The following is a 21,523-nucleotide window of genomic DNA, read 5'->3' on the forward strand; positions in this document are numbered from 1 at the left end:
AACAAAATGTGATATATTCATACAATGGAATACTACGAAAAGGAATGAGCTTTCCTCAAAAAATTACCTAGAATTATCATATGACCAGCAATTCCATTTCTAAGTATCTACCCCAAAGAAATGAAAACACGTTCTGCTTCTCCCTCTGACCTTCCCCCCCCCATGAACTCTCTCTTTCTTTCTCTCAAATAAATAAATAAAATCTTAAAAAAAAAAAAGAAATGAAAACACGTTCACACAGAAACTTGCATATACGAACGTTCACAGCAGCATTATTCGTAAAAGTAAAAAGTGGAAACAATCCAAATTCTCATCAAGTGATAAACAAAATGGGGCATAACCATACAATAGATTCATATTCAGCCATAAAAAGGAATGACGTACTGATGCATGCCACTACATGGATGAACCTTGAAAACATTATGCTGAGTGAAAGAAGCCAGACACAAAAGGCTCCATTATTGTATAACTGCATTTATGGGATGTGTTCAGAACAGGCAAATCCATAGAGACAGAAAATAGATTAGTGGTTGTCAGGGGATAGGAGGAAGGGGGGAAAGGGGAGACTGGCTGCTAAAAGGTAAGAGGTTTCTTTCTGGAGTCATGAAATGTTCTGGAACCGTGGTGATGGCTGCACAATACAGTGACTATAGTAAAAACCACCCAACCGTACACTTGAAAATGGTGAATTTTATGTAAATTACATCTAAAAATTTGTTTAAGTAATGAACTACTGATATAAATAACACATGGATGAATGTTTAAAAACATTATGCTGATGGGACGTCTGGCTGGCTGTCGGCAGAGCATGTGACTGCCCACTCAGGGTGGTGAGTTCAAGCCCCACGTTGGCTGCAGAATCTACTTAAATAAATAGCTTTAAAACAACAATAACAACATTATGCCGATGAAAAGAAACCAGACACAAGAGAGTACAACTTATACAACTCTAGTCATGTTAAATTCTAGGTCCAGTGACAGAAATCAGTGGTTGCCTAAGGCAATCAGGCAGAGGGGAATTTTAGGGTGCAAAATGTTCTGTATCCTGATTGGGATGGGAAGCACACAGATACATACATTTGTCAAATGTCAATCAAACTGTATACTTAAAAATGGATGCACTTCATTTTATGTAAATTATAGCTCAATAAAATTGATTTAAAAAAGAATTAAACATGAGATTATTTTATAGCAATCTGATATGGTGGATATGGCAAGGACTGAGCAAAAAAGACTCATATTCCCTACCGGTAAGGGAATAAATCAGTGCAACTACTCTGGAAAGCTATTAGCAACATACAGGGGAGATGTGCATACCTTTCAATATAGAAACTCCAGTCCCAGGTAGACACGTTAAAGCAATTCTCCTACCCGTGTATGGAGACATAAACAAAACTATTCGGTGCAGCACTACAGTAAAGGCTAACTTTCCACTGAGGGAAGAACAAATAAATCAATGCTGGCAATATTACGGTTAAAATGAAAGAGGGGCCACAGCTATAGATACCAACAGGCACAAATCCCAAAAATGTAAATGGGAGCTCAAAAGGCAAGCTGCAGATGCCACTGATGATACCATTTAGAAAAATGGTTTTAAGTGCGCAAAACAACACTATTTCATGTGTAGCTACATACATGTATGTACAAACACAGAAACAGTATTTTTAAATGTGTGGAAACAGTAACACCAAAGTCAGGGAAGTGGCTATTTCTGTGGAGAAGGAAGGGATTCCAACAGCAAAGGGGCACCCAGTGGACTTCAGCTGTACTTTTTATGCTTTATTCTTGAGTGGTAGGTACACAAGTGTTGGGTGTACTACCCTCTATACTTTTTTCCATGCTTGAAAGACTTGATCATTGTTTTATGTATAATTTCCTCTACTACCTTTGCATAAAACATGTGTTTCTTTTATTTCAGATTGATTTGTTCTGCTTAAGTTATTGGTAGTTGTGTTCCAGGAAAACACATTTTGATTGGCATAAGGAATTCTACCTTTTTTTAAATGATTTATTTATTTATTAGAGAGAGAGAGTGTGCTTGCACTCATATGTGTGTGGGGGGAGGGGCAGAGGGAGAGACTCTTCAAGCAGATTCCTTGCTGAGCACAGAGCCTGCTGGATCTCACCACCCTGATCATGACCTGAGCCAAAAATCAAGAGTCAGGCACCTGGGTGGCTCAGTTGTTAAGTGTCTGCCTTTGGCTGAGGTCATGATCCCAGGGTCCTGGGATCGAGCCCCACATCGGGCTCCCTGCTCGGCGGGAAGCCTGCTTCTCCCTCTCCCACTCCCTCTGCTTGTGTTCCCTCTCTTGCTGTGTCTCTCTCTGTCAAATAAATAAAAAAATTAAAAAAAAAAGAGTCAGACACCCAACTGCCCAAGCCACTCAGGCGCCCCAGGAATTCTATATTTTTTTAATGCTTAAATTTTCCTTTATTTTCAATGGTCTCTTATATATAAAAAAAAAAATCCTCAGAGCAAAAAACAAAATTTAAATAAACTACACAGATTAATTGAGAAAGAGGGACCATGTGTTTAAAAGCCCACTGTAGGGACACCTGGGTGGCTCAGTCGGTTAAGCATCTGCCTTCGGCTCGTGATCTCAGGGTCCTGGGATCGAGTCCCACATCGGGCTCCCTGCTCAGCAAGGAGTCTGCTTCTCCTTCTGCCTGCCACTCCCCCTGCTTGTGCTTCCTCTCTCTCTCCCTACTAAATAAATAAAATCTTTAAAGATTTATTTATTATTTATTTTGAGAGAGTGAGAATGAGAGAGAGAGAGAGTACATGAGAGGGGGAGGGTCAGAGGGAGAAGCAGACTCCCTGCTGAGCAGGGAGCCCGACGCGGGACTCGATCCTGGGACTCCAGGATCATGACCTGAGCCGAAGGCAGTCGCTTAACCAACTGAGCCACCCAGGTGCCCTAAATAAAATCTTTAAAAAAATAAAAAATAAAAGCCCACTGTAGGGGCGCCTGGGTGGCTCAGTTAAGCATCTGCCTTCGGCTCAGGTCATGATCTCAGGGTCCTGGGATCCAGCCCCATGTGGGGCTCCCTGCTCAGCAGGCAATCTGCTTCTCCCTCTGCCCCCTCCACCCTGCTCATGCTCTTGCTGGCTCTCTCTCTCTCAAATGAATATATAAAAAAATCTTTAAAAAATAATAAAATAATAAAAGCCCGTTGTATATTGTACTGTTAGCTAGTAAAACTTATTTTTTATCTTTATAGAGACTGAAATATTCTGCTTTTTCGTTGACTTCCATTTATTTAAATGACAGATAAAAGTAACTATCAATTAAATTCAACATGGTCCTTAGTTTGGTTCCTGACACATGAGTCAAAGGTCTCTACACCTCCCCTACATTCCCAGACGCAGAGCTGCATGGCACAGAACACAGTGGAGTTTCCCCCAAGCACACAAGCTCTGGAATCAGACTCGGGTGACTCCCAATGCTTTAACATTCTGGTGACCTGCAGCTGCAGTTAGTCACTTGACTGCTCGATCGCCTAACCTGTAACCTGACATACTAATAACCTTGGAGTCCTTTGTCTAAATAAAGCAATTCATGGGGCGCCTGGCTGGCTGAGGCGGTAGAGCACGCAACTCTTGACCTCGGGGCTTTAGGTTCGAGCCTCATGTTGATGTACAGATTACTTAAAAATAAAAATCTTTAAAAATAAAATAAAATAAATAAAGCAAATCACATGTTGCTGGGCATATATTGGGCAGCTCTGTAATATTTATTTCACCGACTCCCACCTTGAACATATGCGAAGGTGCTCACAAGATGACACGCAGACTACCCATGCTGCCTCAGAGTTTTTGCTTTAAAGCGACAAAAAAGAAAGTGTTTCTGTTTCTCTTCAAAACGTATTACATCATATCATACAATTATATCTTTGGTGATTAGAAGTCAATGCACATTGTTAGTAAATGAATAAAGGGGTAGGTAAAACCCCGTCATGAAGTGTTCTATGAAGAGGGATTATATAAAATCCAAAAGCTTAGTGTTGTCTTCCAGTTGTTTCAGTATTGTTATTTAAGATTTAAATGCTCCTTGGCATCCTGTCCCCTTCCTATAAAGTCACTTAACATGATGCCCCATCTGCGACCACTCTCGTTTCCTGACACTTTGTGATGCTCCCTTGACTTACTGACCTCTAACAACGTGGTCCCCCCAAACCATCCCGGCAGCTCTCACCTTGCCTCTAACTCACACAAGCACAGGGGTTCCCAAACATTTTGCTCATGTGACTCCGGAAAGAATTTAGAAAAGCTATATTATCTCCCTGGGACATTTTTATGTTGACACAATAATTTTTAAGTTAAAATAGTTAAAAAGCATGCAAATTCTGGCATGTTGCAAATACTGACATTTATAAAATGAAATGGTTACCTCACTTTAAAAAAATTACCCAATGAATCTAAATACTGTAGTGTTTTGATAACAACCCACCAACTTTCATTAAAAAAATACACCAACAAACTCTCCTTTAACAGAAAGTTTACATTGTTACTTTTTCTCATAAAACTTATATTTCCATTCTGCTTCTTTCACATAATTTTGCTCTGATGTAATATATTTCTAATGCTTGAAAAAAATTTAAACATCATATCATACATCGCTGAGATAACAAAAAATGCTTATATCTTAATTTTCTTAATTTCCATTGAATCTGTAATTTAATTTCCTGTAATTTGTGCTAATTTTTTTCATTGTCAATACAAAGTTCAACATACAACAAAAAGTAAAATTTTATTTGAACTTTATCTTTTAATGAAACTGATAGGTTTCTTTTCTTTTCACTTAGTTCATGTCTTTGTAGCAGGTGGATAATTTAATCCAAATTAATAAATGAGTATTTCTAATCATGTCATGGTAGAATGACATAGATCAGCATCATTTCTTTTCCTATTTTTGTTTTTACACATAAACAGGCTGAGAATTCTTTTTTTTTTAAGATTTTATTTATTTACTTGAGAGTGAGCAAGAGAGTGAGCATGTGCCCGGAGAGGAGCAGAGGGAGAGGGAGCAGCAGAATCCCCGCTGAGCAGGAAGACCGACATGGGGCTCGATCCTGGGACCCTGGAATCATGACCCAAGCCGAAGTCTTGACTGAGCCACCCAGGTGCCCTTGAGGATTCTTATTTAAACAAGTAGAGGAAAATGGAAGAAGTTGTATTATAGGAATGTTATTTGATTCTTTTACCTCCTTTCAAGTGTATGCAAAAAATATCACATTTTGATCTATTATCATCTATCATCAAAAATTCTTTTTACAGGGGCATCTGGCTGGCTCAGTCGGCCAGCCAGTCACTTAACATGATGCCCCATCTGCGACCACTCTCGTTTCCTGACACTTCGTGATGCTCTCTTGACTTACTGACCTGGTCAGTATGACCTGCAGAGCATGCAATTCTTGATCTCAGGGCTGTGAGTTCAAGCCCCAAACTGGCTGTAGAGATTACTTAAAAATGAAATCTTTAAAAAAAATTATTTTTACATCTACATAGTATTTCTAGAGGGAAGGTTTGACTTGAATATAATTATGAGACCATCAGGGGCATCTGGGTGGCTCAGTTCAGGTCATGATCTCAGGGTCCTGGAATGGAGCCCCAAGTTGGGCCCCAGGCTCAGTAGGGAGTCCACTTGTCCCTCTGTCCTAACCCCCACTTGCGCGAGACAGTGCATGCACTCATGCTAGCGCGTGCACTATCTTTCTCTAATAAATAAGATCTTAAAAAAAGGGGCGCCTGGGTGGCTCAGTCGTTAAGTGTCTGCCTCTGGCTCAGGTCATGATCCTGGGGTCCTGGGATGGAGCCCTCCATCGGGCTCCCTGCTCTGCGAGAGGTCTGCTTCTCCCTCTCCCACTCCCCCTGCTTGTGTTCCCTCTCTCACTGTGTTTCTCTCTGTCAAATAAATAAAATCTTTAAAAAAAAAAAGATCTTAAAAAATAATTATGAGACCGTCAGGCAAGTTCAAATTAAGGGACATCTATAAAACAACTGGCCTAGAGTCTCCAAAAACTTCAATGTTAAATAATATCCTGAGTGTGATCACTGTATTGTTAGATGGTAAAATGTTCGTTTTTATTTTTATTATTTTTTTAAAAATTTTATTTATTTATTAGAGAGAGAGAATGAGAGAGAGAAAGCATGGGGGGGAAGGGTCAGAGGGAGAAGTAGACTCCCCGCCAAGCAGGGAGCCCGACATGGGACTTGATCCCGGGACTCCAGGATCATGACCTGAGCCGAAGGCAGTCGCTTAACCAACTGAGCCACCCAGGCACCCATCCTTGTTTTTAGAAGATACATGCTTACGTATTTAAGGACGAAGTGTCAAGATGTTTGCAACCAACTCTCAAATTAATAGTAATTATAGATAGAGAGAGGCTAATCTTTGTATTATTCTTGCAACTTTCCTACAGGTTTGATATTTGTAAAATTGGAAAAAATTGTTTTTAATAATCTACTGTGGGGGTGCCTGGGTGGCTCAGTCGTTAGGCATCTGCCTTCGGCTCGGGTCATGATCTCGGGTCCTGGGATCGAGCCCCACATCGGGCTCCCTGCTCGGTGGGAAGCCTGCTTCTCCCTCTCCCACTCCCCCTGCTTGTGTTCCCTCTCTCGCTGTGTCTCTCTGTCAAATAAATAAATAAAATCTTTTAAAATAATAATAATAATAATAATAATAATAATAATAGGGCGCCAGGGTGGCTCAGTCGGTTAAGCAACTGCCTTCGGCTCAGGTCATGATCCTGGAGTCCCGGGATCGAGTCCCGCATCGGGCTCCCTGATCAGCAGAGAGTCTGCTTCTCCCTCTGACCCTCCTCCCTCTTGTGCTCTCTCTCTCTCTCTTATTCTCTCTCTCTAATAAATAAATAAAATCTTTAAAAAATAATAATAATCTACTATGGAATCAATTATATTCTTCAAATATGTGGAAAGCAAAATTGACAACCACTTAACCTACAAAAGGATTCGTTGCCCATCATTAGTATCACTCACTTTCTTACTTCCTGGGAGGTACCGCATTAAAAAAAGCACTTAGACCAAGATTTATGCCAAATACAGCAATTACTCCTCTACTTTCAGAAACCAGCCCTAAATCTGGTAATATTAGAGAAGGTTGGGATATTAAAATATTTCAATACATCTTTGTCAATACAACATTTTATTTTATTTATTCACTTATTTATTTACTTTAGTACTCTCTAACCCCAATGTGGGGCTCAAACTCATGACCCCGGAGATCAAGAGTCGCATGCTCTTCCAACTGAGCCAGACAGGCACCCCGACAATACAACACTTTAAATTAAATATTTATATCTTACGTGCTTTAAGTATATTTTCATCAAAACCTAGGAACTGCAAACTTATCTCATTCAGCTTTTGGAACATGCCCATCACGTAACTGAATCCACGAAGTCAATCTTCACTGTTAAACCAATCATTCAAATCAGATGTACTTTCTTAAGGAACAGATGGATTTATTTTTTTCAATTCAAATTATATGTAAATGCATTGACAACCTTCTCCACTTTTGAATTCTAAGACAAAAAGAAAGGGGAAAAAAGGAAGAGAGAGAAGGAAGGAGAGAGAGAATTGAAAAATATATATAGGACAGCTAAATTTTCATGTTTCTGCATTCAATATGTTGTGCTATGTTGTTTCGAAGAATATAAAGAGAATTTAGCCTTACAAAAATATGTCGTTGGAAAAAGAAAGATTATTTAATAACCTTTTCTGTTAATTGTGAATATGCTTCTTTGATACTACCCCAAAACTCAAGAAAAGTGGCAGTTTTCTCAAGGTTAGCTGCAACGTGGAAACAACTCTTGTCACTGAACTTTTGGTATTCAGTAACATCAAAACCCCTTGTCCCTCAGATACCCAGGATGGATCTTTTGCATGGTGTTGTAACATCAGGTGTTGGGTCATTTAGGATGTACTGGTTACTGAATTATGCAGATCTTCCAAATGTTAACACATCTCATTCTATATTTTAAAAGTCATAGTTATTAATATCGCTACTAATCTCATCAGAAAAGTTATGAGCCAGGAAGCCAGCAAGTGCACAGTGGCAAATCTGAGTTTTCTGAGCGCCTAATTTTTACTTGAAAGCTCTAATTTTAAGGGCACCTGGGCAGCTCAGTTGGTTAAGCCCCCAACTTCGGCTCAGGTCATGATCTCAGGGTCCTGGAATGGAGCCCCGAGTTGGGCTCCCTGCTCAGCGGGGCATCTGCTTCTCCCTCTCCCTCTGCCCCTCCCTCCTCCCCTAGCTCTCTCTCTCTCTAATAAATAAATAAAATCTTTAAAAAAAAAAAAAGCTCTACATTTTATCATTGGCAACAAATACTGTCCTGCTGTTTTCCTTGAAGCGACAGACTCACCTTGCTTGTTTATGGGAAAATGTCTGCTACACCATGTACTCAAGCCTGAATAGCCACCGTTTGTCGGTCGTTCTTTCAAATAAAAATGTTGTTTCTGGAAAAAAGCTGCTAGTACAGCTTGCAACTCATCCAACTGTACACGTACTCTCCCTCGAGACAGCCGGTGCTTCCCTGTGCGGCAGAATTGCCTTCTGCAACTTCCCATTTCATCCCAGAAGATACTTAAAAATATACACTCAAGGATCAGCTGTAATAAAAGCAATAATTTTGACTGCAATGTCAAGGGCATTCCTGATGACACTTTTTTTTTCTTTTTTAGCTGTGAGTACATGGTGGCGGAGAATACTACTAACACCGTTTGGCGCCACTGCCCCCCTCCACCGTGTTCTTGCGCCTGGCATTCGGGGAACACGGGGTCTTCCCTGGACGTCAATGACGCTGCACCGGAGGCCCTTGCACGACACCCCAGATGGCTCTGGTTCTGCTGCCACATCAGCGTCCCTTCTACAGCAGGACCGTTTCACCTTCTGGTCTCACCTCACTATACAGGAAGCTACTGCACACCAAGCTGATTAGGCCTCAAGGCCAACTGCGTTATACCCTGTATTAACAGATATGACTCACTTCCTTTTTTGAAATGTCCTTCCCATTCTATTTCCTACACAATCGTAACCTTTTAATCTGTTACATCAATGCAGTCCCGGATTTAACAGGACCGACACCGTGCGAATCCCAGTTTTGGTCACCCACCCATCCCCAGCCACTTCTCACATGCATCAGTGCAGAGTGCGCTGGTAAATCTAAATCTTTAATCTGAAATTCACACACAGTCCCTAACTTTTAAATACTTGATTTCCCACACCAACTGTAAATACTCATAAAAGTCCCTGCTGTACCAGAGCTCTTATGATGGAATAATGAGCTCTGGTTAGGGGAAGTATCTTGGGAAAACAGAACAATCCGTGAGTCAGGGTGGGCCTCTCTGAGATCCGAGGGCAGCATCTGGCATCCAGCTGGTTTAGAGGAACCCATCTTGACCCTCTCTATCTGCTACTCTTACTTTACAAAGGGGGACGCACCAAGGCTCAGAGAAGGAATGTGCTTGAGGGCACACAGCTGGACAGGCCCAAACCCATGACAAGACCATTCTAGACCAAGGATTGGCAAGCCTTTCCTGTAAAGAGCCAGACAGTGACTATTTCAGGCTTTGCAGGCCACATTGTCTCTGTTGCAACCCTTCAACTCCACGGAAGCAGCAAGGAAGCTGCAACATGTAAACAAATGAGCCTGGCTGTGCTCCAATAAAACTCTATTTATGGACACTGAAACTCGCATGTCAGATAATTTTCACGAGTCATAAAACAGTATGCTTCTTTTGATTATTTTTCCACCGTTTTAAAAGTGTAACAAGTGGGGCACCTGGCTGGCTCAGTCAGAAAAGCATGCAACTCTTGATCTCTGGGTTATGGGTTCGAGCCCCACATTGGATGTAGAGATCGCTTAAAAATGAAATCTTTAAAAATAATAATAAAAATAAAAGATGAAAGTGTAAAAACCATTCCTAGCTCAGGGGCTGTACAAAACAGGCAGTGGGCCTGAGCTGTCTGTGGGCCACAGTCTGCTCACCATCACTCCAGGCCGCCAGTCCTGCAACGGAGTGTGAGGAACAGCAGAGATCCTGGTCCTATGACGATGTCAGAGGCAAATGTTACCGACTACAATAATTTCTCTACCCAGAAAATGAAAAAGGAAACCCTGCCACCACAACCCAGATCAACATGGCAGCTAGCGGCCTGGACACAGGACTCTAGGCAGCGCTTTGAGTATTAGGTGTAATGGTGGTCCTAACTGGCCTCACTGGTTCCACCCTTGCCTCCTGGAGTCTGTCCTCTATACCGGAGCCAGAGTGAGCTTTTAAAATTTAAAATTAAATCAGGGGTGCCTAGGGCACCTGGGTGGCTCCGTCAGTTAAGCATCCAACTCTTGATTTCGGCTCAGGTCATGATCTCAGTGTCGTGAGATCGATCCCCACATTGGGCTCCGAGCTGGGCATGGAGCCTGCTAATCTCTCTCTCATTCTCCCTCTGCCCCTCCCCACACCTCCCCTTCTCTAAAAATAAATAAGTAAGTAAGTAAGTAAGTAAGTAAATTCTATTAGCTAGTGTACCTGTAAGGCTCTACAAGAACTACATTCTTATGGGTGGCTTAGTCGGTTAAGCGTCTTGCCTTTGGCATGGGTCATGATCCCAGGGTCCTGGGATTGAGGCCCAAATCAGCCTCCTTGCTCAGCGGGGAGGCTGCTTCTCCCTCTGCCTGCCACTCCCCCTGCTTGTGCTCGTTCTCTCTTGCTATCTCTCTCTGTTAAATAAATAAATAAACAAATAAATAAATGAACGAACTACATTCTCCCATTGTCACTGTCACCATCACCCCCAATTCCCTACCACTCTGCTTCCTTGCTGTTCCTCCAGGAGACCAAGGGCACACCCGCCTCAAAGGTTTGTGCTTACATGCCCTATGCTTGGAACTCTCTCGGCCAGATACTTTCATGGCTGCCTCCTGCATCCCTCCCAGGCCTTGTTCAGACATCCATCACCTGATCAGACAGGACTTTCAGGACCCGTGGCTCACACTCTATAAACCCCTCATTCTGCTTTGTTTCTTCACAGCACTTATCACTATCTGCTATATATTTATTTATGAGAGTAGATGGTTCTTGAGGACAGGGACTCTGTTTTGCTCCCTGCCTTATCCCCAGCACCCAGAATAATAATAAATGGGTATCAATAAATATTTGTCAAATTTTATGAATCAATGAATGGGACACCATAAAACCATTTTGCAATTGATTTCTTAAAATATAATCTGCTCATAGGTTGAAAGCAACTTATAAATACACATTTTTCAATCAAAAATGAAAATGTGGGGCACCTGGCTGGCTCAGTCAGTAGAGTGTGCGGCTCTTGATCTCGGGGTTGTGAGCTGGAGCCCTATGTTGGGTGTAGAGATTACGTGAAAATAAAATCTTAAAAAAAAGATAAAATGCTATTATATTTGCATGGTTCTTTCACATGTATAATTCATTTAAAATACATGCTGAGTGACTACCCATGTGCAAGGCATTGAACTACACGTGATGAAGCACAGAATTTCTGTTCTCAAAGAACCTGTAGACTAAAAGGGAGCTAAGACGTTCACAAGCAACCTCAAGTAAAGAGAGACTGTGAGAAGGGGCCCAGTACAGGGAAAGATAAAGAACTAAGGAAGTTTGGATTCCTGCTGAGGGCTCAGTCTTCATTCTCTCATTGACTCTTCCCTGATGAGGGTACAGGCCCAGAGGAAGGTAATGAATTAACTCGAGGGAGGCCTCCTGATGTGGGAGTCCCGGATTCTTTCCACCATAACGTTTTCCTTTTGACATTTTTTTTTTTTTTTTGCCTGAGAAAGTCAGATGATTGCCTCAATTATACACTTCTCTTCACCAGTGGAGTAAAAGCTGAGGAGTCCTTGCTCACAGGCGAAGAAAATCACTTAAGTATGTATAGCTGTTCCAAACACTCCAAAAGAACCCACCAGTTCATGAATGAATGAATGCATTCAAACAGAAATGTTTTGCCTATTGCTTCATCTGATTCATCTGCTCAGCCAAAATGCCTGGGTTTCTTTCTTAGCCATTCACGGGCTCCAGCTTTCTAACACATTTTATACTCCTTCAAACACACCATCAAGACATAATGCTTAAAGTGGTATGGATGGGGGGGCGCCTGGGTGGCTCAGTTGGTTAAACCACTGCCTTCAGCTCAGGTCATGATCCCAGGGTCCTGGGATCGAGCCCCACGTGGGACTCCCTGCTCATGCAGGAAGCCTGCTTCCCCCTCTGCCTGCCGCTCCCCCTGCTTGTGCTCTCTCCCTCTCTCCCTCTCTCTCTCTCTCTCTCTCTCGCTATCTCTCTCTGTGTGTCAAATAAATAAATAAAATCTTTTAAAAAAATAAAAAAATAAAGTGGTATGGATGATGATACTTGTACCACTCTGTGAATATACTAAAGTTCACTGAATTGTACCCTTTAAAGGAAAGTTCAACAGTATATTAGTTATATCTCGATAAAGCCATTATATATTTTAAAAGGCAGTGATTTCCAAATCTTTGCTAATAAATGTTATTAATTATAGCATTCTATTGATTATTAATTGCTTATTATTATTATAGTCACTATTATGAATAAACAGTAATGCTGAAATTTCATAGTTTAGGGGGAAACTGGGTAATATGTATCAAAAAAATTTCTTTAAACACAATCCTCTTGGGGCGCCTGGGTGGCTCAGGTCACGATCCCAGAGTCCTGGGATCGAGCCCCGAGTCGGGCTCCCTGCTCCTTGGGAAGCCTGCTTCTCCCTCTCCCACGCCCCCTGCTTGTGTTCCCTCTCTCACTGTGTCTCTCTCTCTCTGTCAAATGAATAAAATCTTTAAAAAAAATAAAATAAAATAAACACAATCCTCTTGATCCAGCTATTTTTCCACCTTAGAGTTTATCAAACATGTATACTCACACCAATTTGCAAAGATATATGAAAAAGATAGTTCAGGGTACCCGGGTGGCTCAGTTGGTTAAGTGGCTGCCTTCGGCTCAGGTCATAATCCTGGAGTCCCAGGATCAAGTCCCGCATCAGGTCTGCTTCTCCCTCTGACCCTCCCCCCCCCCATGTGCTCTCTCTCTCATTCTCTCTCAAATGAATAAATAAAATCTTTAAAAAAAAAAAAGATAGTTCTGTACCACTGTATGCATTTTTTAAAAAGATTTCTTTCTTTCTCTCTCTCTCTCTCTCTCTCTCTCTTTCTTTCTTTGACAGAGAGGGAACACAAGCAGGGGGAGAGGCAGAGGGAGATGCAGACTCCCTGCTCGGCAGGGAGTCCGATGCGGGGCTCGAACCCAGGACCCTGGGATCATGACCTGAGCCAAAGGCAGACCCTTAACAACTGAGCCACCCAGGTGCCCACTCTTTGCATTTTTGAAAAACAGGAGTCAAACCAAACATTGCACAGCAGTGTGGAGCAGGGATGTGGGAATCAAACACCAGGTCACCACTTACCCACTCTGTGAACTGACATAGCCCTTCACCTATCCAAATCTCAGTCATAAAATGGGGATAGTAACAGTGCCACCTCACAGGATTGTTAGGAGACTCAGATGACAAAATACATGTAAAAACTTAAGCGGCTAGCATATATTAAATATTAAATAAATATTATTATGAAAGCCATCACTGTTATTTTTTTTAAAGATTTTATTTATTTGAGAGAGAGAGAATGACAGATAGAAAGCACGAGAGGGAAGAGGGTCAGAGGGAGAAGCAGACTCCCCGCTGAGCAGGAAGCCCGATGTGGGACTCGATCCCGGGACTCCAGGATCATGGCCTGAGCCGAAGGCAGTCGCTTAACCAACTGAGCCACCCAGGCACCCAAGCCATCACTGTTATTAACAGGACAGATGCTTGTTGAACTGAATTGTGGCCCATCCATACAATAGAACACTGTACAGATTTTCAAAAGAATGAGGAAGATTCGTATCAACTGATATGGAAAGAGTTCCAAGATATTGAGAAAAAAGCAAATAAGATTATAGAACAATCCCAGTTATAAATTTTTTTAAATATCTGTATAATATAAGGGGAGCCTGGGTGGCTCAGTCAGTTGAGCCTTGGACTCCTGGTTTCCACTAGGGTCATGATCTCAGGGTGTTGAGATCGGCCTGCTATGGGCTCCCTGCTCAGCGGGGAATCTGCTTTCCCGCTCCTTCTCCCTCTCCCTATGCCCCTCCCCCTGCTTGTGCACACCCTTGCTCTCTCTCTCTCTAAAATAAATAAATCTTTAAAAAGTTCTATATAGGGGTGCCTGGGTGGCTCAGTCGTTAAGCGTCTGCCTTCGGCTCAGGTCATGATCCCAGGGTCCTGGGATTGAGCCCCGCATCGGGCTCCCTGCTCCTCAGGAAGCCTGCTTCTCCCTCTCCCACTCCCCCTGCTTGTGTTCCCTCTCTCACTGTGTCTCTGTCAAATAAATAAAATCTTTAAAAAAAAAGTTCTATATAATATGTATATATAATTTATACACATACAAATGTGTGTGTAGGTTTATATGTGCATTTCTGGAAAGAATACCCAGAAATGGGGTAATGGGACTGAGGAGAAAAGGGCATATTTACTCTTGACTTCACAATACTTAGAACCATACTTTTTTCAGTGAGCAAAGTTTTCATTAAAAGAAAAAAAAAAAGAATAACATTGAAAATCACTTGCTTACTAAGGGAGAAAAAAGGCACCTTGATTAAAAAAGGGGTACTGACGAAAGTTTCCATTGAATTCTAAAATTGGCAGCAGATAGAAAAACCCTGTACACATATTAAAACAGTCCACTGTGTAAGAACAGAATTTAACTGAGATTCACGGTTATGTTCAATCCTATCAGAGATCTATTAATTACCAGCTTCTGAAAATATCCACCTTATCTGCAAAGTAAAAGCACTGAGACTTTCATCTTCAGTTTCAAATATTGCTTTTTATTTTTAAAGTACTTAAAAACCTACTGAATTCATGTAATATTGACCTAGTAGGCAACAGAAGTAATACACTTGATTTTTAAATTTCCATCACCTGGTGTTTCATTTTCATTATGTATTTCATTTTTTAAACTTGGGCTAAAAATAACATTGCAAAAAACTTGAACATCTTTACATCTCCTCAGAGTCTCACTACCACAACACAAAGCAATACAAATTAAAGATCAAAATTCCAACATGAAGCAACTTTTAGAATTTCTAAAGAACAAATTAAAATTACAGCAAGACTTTGCACAATAAAGAGATTTAAAACTCAAAAGAGAACACTACAGCTGAGACTGGCTGAGGGGACAGAAGTTCAGAGGCAAAAGGGACCAAAAAGTAAAAGGGATAAGTACTTTGAATCTGACCCACCTTCCTCAAAATTTTGACTAGCAAAGAGCCTCTTTTTATGGCACAGGCTAGCAACACTGAGCGATTTTAAAATATGAGTATGTCGGGGTGCCTGGCTGGCTCAGTCAGAAGAGCATGCGACTTGATCTCGGGGATTTTGAGTCAAGCCCCACTGTTGGGTGTAGAGATAATAAATAAATAAATAAATAAATAAATAAATAAATAAATAAAGTTTAAAAAAAAAGAGTATGCCTGTATGTTAAAATGCCAAAAAAAACATTCATCTCCTTGGCAATGTCAGACCTCAATGGTCCTGGAAGGCGAACTGCCTGAAAAATCTGTAGTTTGTCTTACCAAACAGTAAGACCACCAGCATTCTAAGATTACCAGAACTGTTCATTAGTGAAGGCTGTGAATGCATTTACCAAAGATCTTTACCAGAAGTCCTCTTGACGAGATGGTTTGGGTTGTACAGAAAGGAAAATGGTTAACGAGCCCTCTCCCACTGACTCTCGAAAGATCCCTTCTCCAGATCCTTCTCCTCACAATACCCCCCCAAATGAGAAGCAGACCCTGTAGAAAACAACTGGATTCCCAGCTCATGACATGTGGGCCAAGCCAGTTCAGCAGGAGGGACCCCAACAGCCAGTAGCTCTAACTGCTTCATTAAGATCTTTTCCTAGTACCAGTGGATGAGTCACCATTAGGAACATGATAAAGACCCACATATCTACCTGAATCCAATGACTTCTCACCATCTCCACTGCTACTCCCCTAATCAAGTCCCATATTCTCTGACCTGTCGGGTCTTGCTACATCTGCTGTTGCCCCTGCTTCATTCTCCACCCAGTGGTCACCGGTGTTTTGAAACCACATCAGATGGTATCTTTCCTCTGCTTTAAAACCTTCCAAAGGCTTTCCTGCCCCACTTGGAAGAAAATCCAAACTCCTTCCCATGGCACACAGGCCGAGCCTGATAGGTCTCTGCCTCCCCTGGAATCTCATCTAACCCTCTCTTGCCCTTGGACTAACTGCTAGCCCACATGGGCTTTTCCTTCCATTCTGGTGACAAGCCAAGCTCACTGTCATCCCAGAGTTTCTGCCTTTGCTGTTCCCTCTGTCAAGAACACTCTTCCCTCCTTCCTCCAAGGCTGGGTCTTCCTCATCGTTCAGGTCTCCACTCATGTCACCTCCTCACATCCTATGCAAAGGACACTCCTGCTGCACTCTATACCTGTACACCCTATTTGATTTCCCTTCACGATCTGAAATTCTTGTTTATTTGCTTCCTTTGCGGTCTGTCCTCCCTTCCTGCTATCACCACCAGCCCACCGACTGCATGAGGAGGGACCTCATCTCATGTGCCCCTGCAGCCACACTGCTGGGCACAGTCACCAGAATAAAAAAATAACTAAAATCTGCTTATGGTAGAAGGTCCAACTGTACAAAAGCTGGGATGATTTGAAAGTTGTCCCTAATGTATTTTCTGACATCAAATATTACAGGATTGTGTGTTTATATTACATTTCAGTATATGTTAAAAAAATAGTAAGGCAAAAATAAATTAAAGCTACTAGATAGATATTTCTCCAGTATGGTATGGTAAAGATCAGAAGTATCAAGAAAAAAAAAAAAAAAGATCAGAAGTATCACAACACTTATGGCATTTGAAAAAGCATGTCCTTCCACACCTTGCTGGCAGGAGCATAAAATGACATCATCTTTTTGGAGAACTATTTGGAATTATCTATGCAAATTACAAATGCACATGCCCTTTGAGCCTATGTCTTAACTTTCAGGAATTTATCCTATGAGCAAAGGCAAAAATAATGTACACATACAGGATATTCACTAAAGCATTTCTATAGATGAGATAACATAAATGTCCAAAAGTTATGGGACATTCATACAGTGGAATATTATGCAGCTGCATAAAAGAATTTGGTAGCTCTTTATACACTCATACAGAACAATCTCCATGGCATGTTGGTTAGTTTAAAAAGCAAGTTTCAGGACAGTATTATTGCACTGGTTTTGTTGTGGTTCTGTAAATATATATGATATGCTTGCAAATACATAGAATGTCTCTAAAATGACACATAGAATACAAACAACTTTGGTTACATCTAGGGAAAAGAACTAAATACCCAGGAGATGGAGAAAGGCTTGTTTGTGTAGCTTTTGGACTTTAAGCTGTTATTTATATGATTATTAACCCTCAGAACATATCAATTTAAAAGGGTCACATTCATACACAAAAAGCTTTCAAATTATTGATCTGGAAGACCTCTCAAGATTTCTTCCAAACTTGAGATTCTATGCTATTCTAAAATTTCAAAGTTTAATGAAAAAAATGCTATGCTTGTCTTTATTCCTTTTCCACAATCAGTACCTGATAATCATTCTTTGATTTAAAACTTTTTTTCCTCATTTCTAGCACAAGATCCCATCCTCCTCAACTACGAGTTCCACCAGCTGAAATCCAAGGCCTTACGTCAGACAGCTCTTCTATTTATGCAACAGAAGATATATTCCTGGAAGGTTATATTCTAAATTGTAATATAAACAGTAGAATTTATTGTGCCAGAATAATAATTTTTTTCTAAAAGATGCTGTCATAATAAATAGTATAGGAGCATTCAGCTGCCTTCTAGGGCTTTTTGTTTCATCTAGTTTAGGAGCTAGGACATGTTTATATGAAAAAATAACTACCATGCTAGGAAGGATATTATAGACAGTAAATACATAGTACAAATAAGCAATCCCTCAAGAAATTCAAAGAAAACATCACATCTATTAAGGCAGGCAGGAAAAGCTTCAAAAAAGAAACAGAATCTGAGTTGGGCTTGATGGATGATCCAATTTCAATAGGCAAGGGACTGCACAGTAAGGAACACTGGAGTGGTTCAGGAACAAGTGAGCAGACCAGTTTGGACAAACGGAGGCTGCAAGTGGTTGGGAGTGTTCCTAGCTCCTGGAAGCCCACATAATCAGTCCCTGACGCCTGCCTGTATCCTTCCAATGCCCTGGATTTATTATGAGTCTTCCTAATATTTCCCAGAGTGGTCATTTCTTTTCCATTCTAACCACCTCAATACAACCCACACCCTCATTCCCTCCCTCTGCAAAGATCTCCAAACTCATCCTCCTGTTTCCCATCTTCACCATCCCAATTCACAGTACACAACTCATGACATTTGTTATTTTATATGCATAACCCACTCACCTCAAATGTGCCAACAGCTTACTGCCTACAAATAAAATCATTCTTTCTCATTGGAGGCCTTCTAACATCTGCTCTCTATCCACCTCTCACTCCATCACTGGACTCACACTCTCTAATATGCAAATTTCATGCCTATGCCCCTGCTCTTCCTTTTACCTGGAAAATATTCCTTATTATGTTCTCAGACGGGGCACACATAGTTGTAAAGATTGTGAACACTACAGTTCATATAAATGACACCTCCCCACCACCACTGTTGGGCAGTATACAACCTCTGCAACCTTCCAAAGATCACTTGTTTCCATCCATCTCCTCCACTTTGAAGGCCAAATTGTGTGCCAGAACAACTCAATAGTTGATCAGTTGTGCCTCTGATTCCTGTGTCATCAACTTAACACCATTTATTTTTAAAAAAAAAAGTTACAATATTTGGAATACTAACAGTGCCTTGAACACAGCAGATACTCAAAAAAGATGCTTGCAAATGATGACGGGATAAGTCAAGAAAGGCAGATTGTGGGGGCACCTGGGTGGCTCAGTCAGTTAAGCGTCTGCCTTCAGCTCAGGTCATGATCCCAGGGTCCTGGGATCGAGCCCACATCTGGTTCCCTGCTCAACATGGAGCCTGCTTCTCCCTTTCCCTCTGCTGCTCCCTCTGCTTGTTCTCTCTCTCTCTCTGTCAAATAAATAAATAAAATCTTTTTTTAAAAAGAAAAGGGGAGGGGCGCCTGGGTGGCTCAGTCATTAAGCATCTGCCTTCAGCTCAGCTCATGATCCCAGGGTCCTGGGATTGAGCCCCGCATCGGGCTCCCTGCTCGGCGGGAAGCCTGCTTCTCCCTCTCCCACTCCCCCTGCTTGTGTTCCCTCTCTCGCTGTCTCTCTCTATCAAATAAATAAATAAAATCTTTAAAAAAATAAAATTAAATTAAAAAAAAGAAAAGGGAAAAAAAAAAGAAAGGCAGATTGGGGTGAAACCATAAAGAGCCTTAAAAGCCAAGGAAAAAGTTTTGGCTTTATCTTGTAGATGCCAAATATGGTCAGATGATCAGAATAATGTTTTAAAAAGACTAATTTCAGCAACTACAAGCAAGCAGGGTTTGAGAGACTATTGCCAAAGTGCCAGTGTAGAGGCCCTATCAGCTGGAGGAGGCCTATGGGAGGCTCCCTCTGTGACTTCCAGCCTCCTCAGCTGCTCACTCATCCTTCAGCTTATCTGTTTGGGATTACAGAGGTTGGTTTTCATATACCTACACTTGGAGAGTAAACCTTAAAACAGGACCTTTAAGCCAAGAAAAACATGCTTTTGCCTGAAATATCTGGGTATCTAGGAAACAGTTCTGACTTGGATTATTACATGCATATATAAAATACATATACACAAATCAAGCATTCCTCTTCTTCCTTCACTTCTTTTGCAGTCCCGGGAAGTCTAACTCAATTCTCCTGTTTCCTTTGCTAATGTAGCTTGAACTTTTCACTAACCTTAGAATTCCACAATTACTAGTGAATCATTTCAAGCCGAGTTATGGCTCATTTTCCTATGGTCCTCTAAAAGAATCAAGGGCACTTATGTATTTAGATATATAAATTCATTTCATTGTACTGATGGAATACTAAATAAGTAATTCTTATCTGTAAATCAAAAACTCAGAACAGAATACATTAAACAAAATTAGTTTACTAATGAATTTCCTTTTAAAGCATGTATCTTGGATTTCATGCCAAGATATCAATGTATCAGTAATGGACTCTGTGGAACTAGACAATTTTATTTACCTCTTAGATTAAAAAACAATCTTCACTCTCCAAAGGAAGAATATTATGTGCAAGTAATGCACTGCAATCTCAAGACACATAATATCATTGGAAACATGTACCTGTCTATCAGGAAAAGATTATCAGGCACAACCTAATTTTAAAAATGAATGGAGGAAAAATAAATAAATAAAACCAATAAAAATGAATGGAGGGGGAGCCTCTTAAAACAGTATCCAAGGGGCACCTGGGTGGCTCTGCTGGTTAAGTGTCTGACTTCGGCTCAGGTCATGGTATCTCAGTGTTCTGGGATGGAGCCCCCACATGGGGCTCCCTGCTCAGCGGAGAATCTGCTTGTCCCTCTCCCTCTGCCTCTCCCCACACTTGTGCTCTCTCTCTCCCCCAAATAAATAAAAAAATTTTTAAGTGAATAAAAAATTTAAAAAACAGCATCAAAATTAAAACAGAATATACAATTTTGTGTTTGGGCCCAAAGAGACTGTCTGCCTTGAAATCCAACTTTACTGTTTATTCTTCCTACCAAACATGCAAAATAAACTCACCAGTACTAAAAACAGAAGTATGCTATCTCTACTGAAAGGTAAACACGATAAAAGTAAAGATTAAAATATTTTCTTTCATCCTAATAAACTGAAAAGAAAAAACTATTAACTACTCCAATACTGTTTCAGGATTTGGGGCAGTTTAAATGTTTCTTCTTTTCCAAGGTAGTGATTTTTTTCCCTCCCCATACTGAAGATCCTTCTGAAAGTCACAGTGTCTATCTTTGGTACCAAACGATGGACAGGTGCTTTGCTAACTCCATCGGAAAAGAAAAGAGAAAAGGGCACAGACATCCATTATTTAGAGTCTATCGTTAAGTTAATTTCCTTTAGAATCTAATAATTCCATTAAAGTACATATTATGCAAAGTGTATACAATTTGTGGCCTGTATATAGTAGACCATATTTCACCATAACCAACTTCATCTTTTCAAACACCACCAAAAATTGGCAAATAATTCAAGTTGCTCTTAGCCCAAGGTTAAATTGTTGAATACTAACAATAAAAGTTTAGGGACATCTGGTTAACTGGTTTCTATTTGCTCAAAAGTAAATTTAAAAAAAAAAAGTAAAAGATGTGAGGCTTGTTTATCTCTACCTGCCTTCCCCATGCCTGGCGATTCGCCGTCAAGAGAATAGTCTAGTGT

At 40.9% G+C, this 21,523-nt stretch overlaps 1 protein-coding gene across 2 annotated transcripts in view; it reads right to left on the reverse strand.

The window, feature by feature from the left end:
• KCNG3 (potassium voltage-gated channel modifier subfamily G member 3) overlaps nt 1–21,523 on the reverse strand; it is a 45,576-nt gene that overhangs the window by 23,185 nt on the left and 868 nt on the right. The window lies entirely within an intron of this gene.

This window comes from Zalophus californianus, chromosome 8 (genome assembly GCF_009762305.2).
Source record: "Zalophus californianus isolate mZalCal1 chromosome 8, mZalCal1.pri.v2, whole genome shotgun sequence".
Classification (NCBI taxonomy): Eukaryota; Metazoa; Chordata; class Mammalia; order Carnivora; family Otariidae; genus Zalophus; species Zalophus californianus.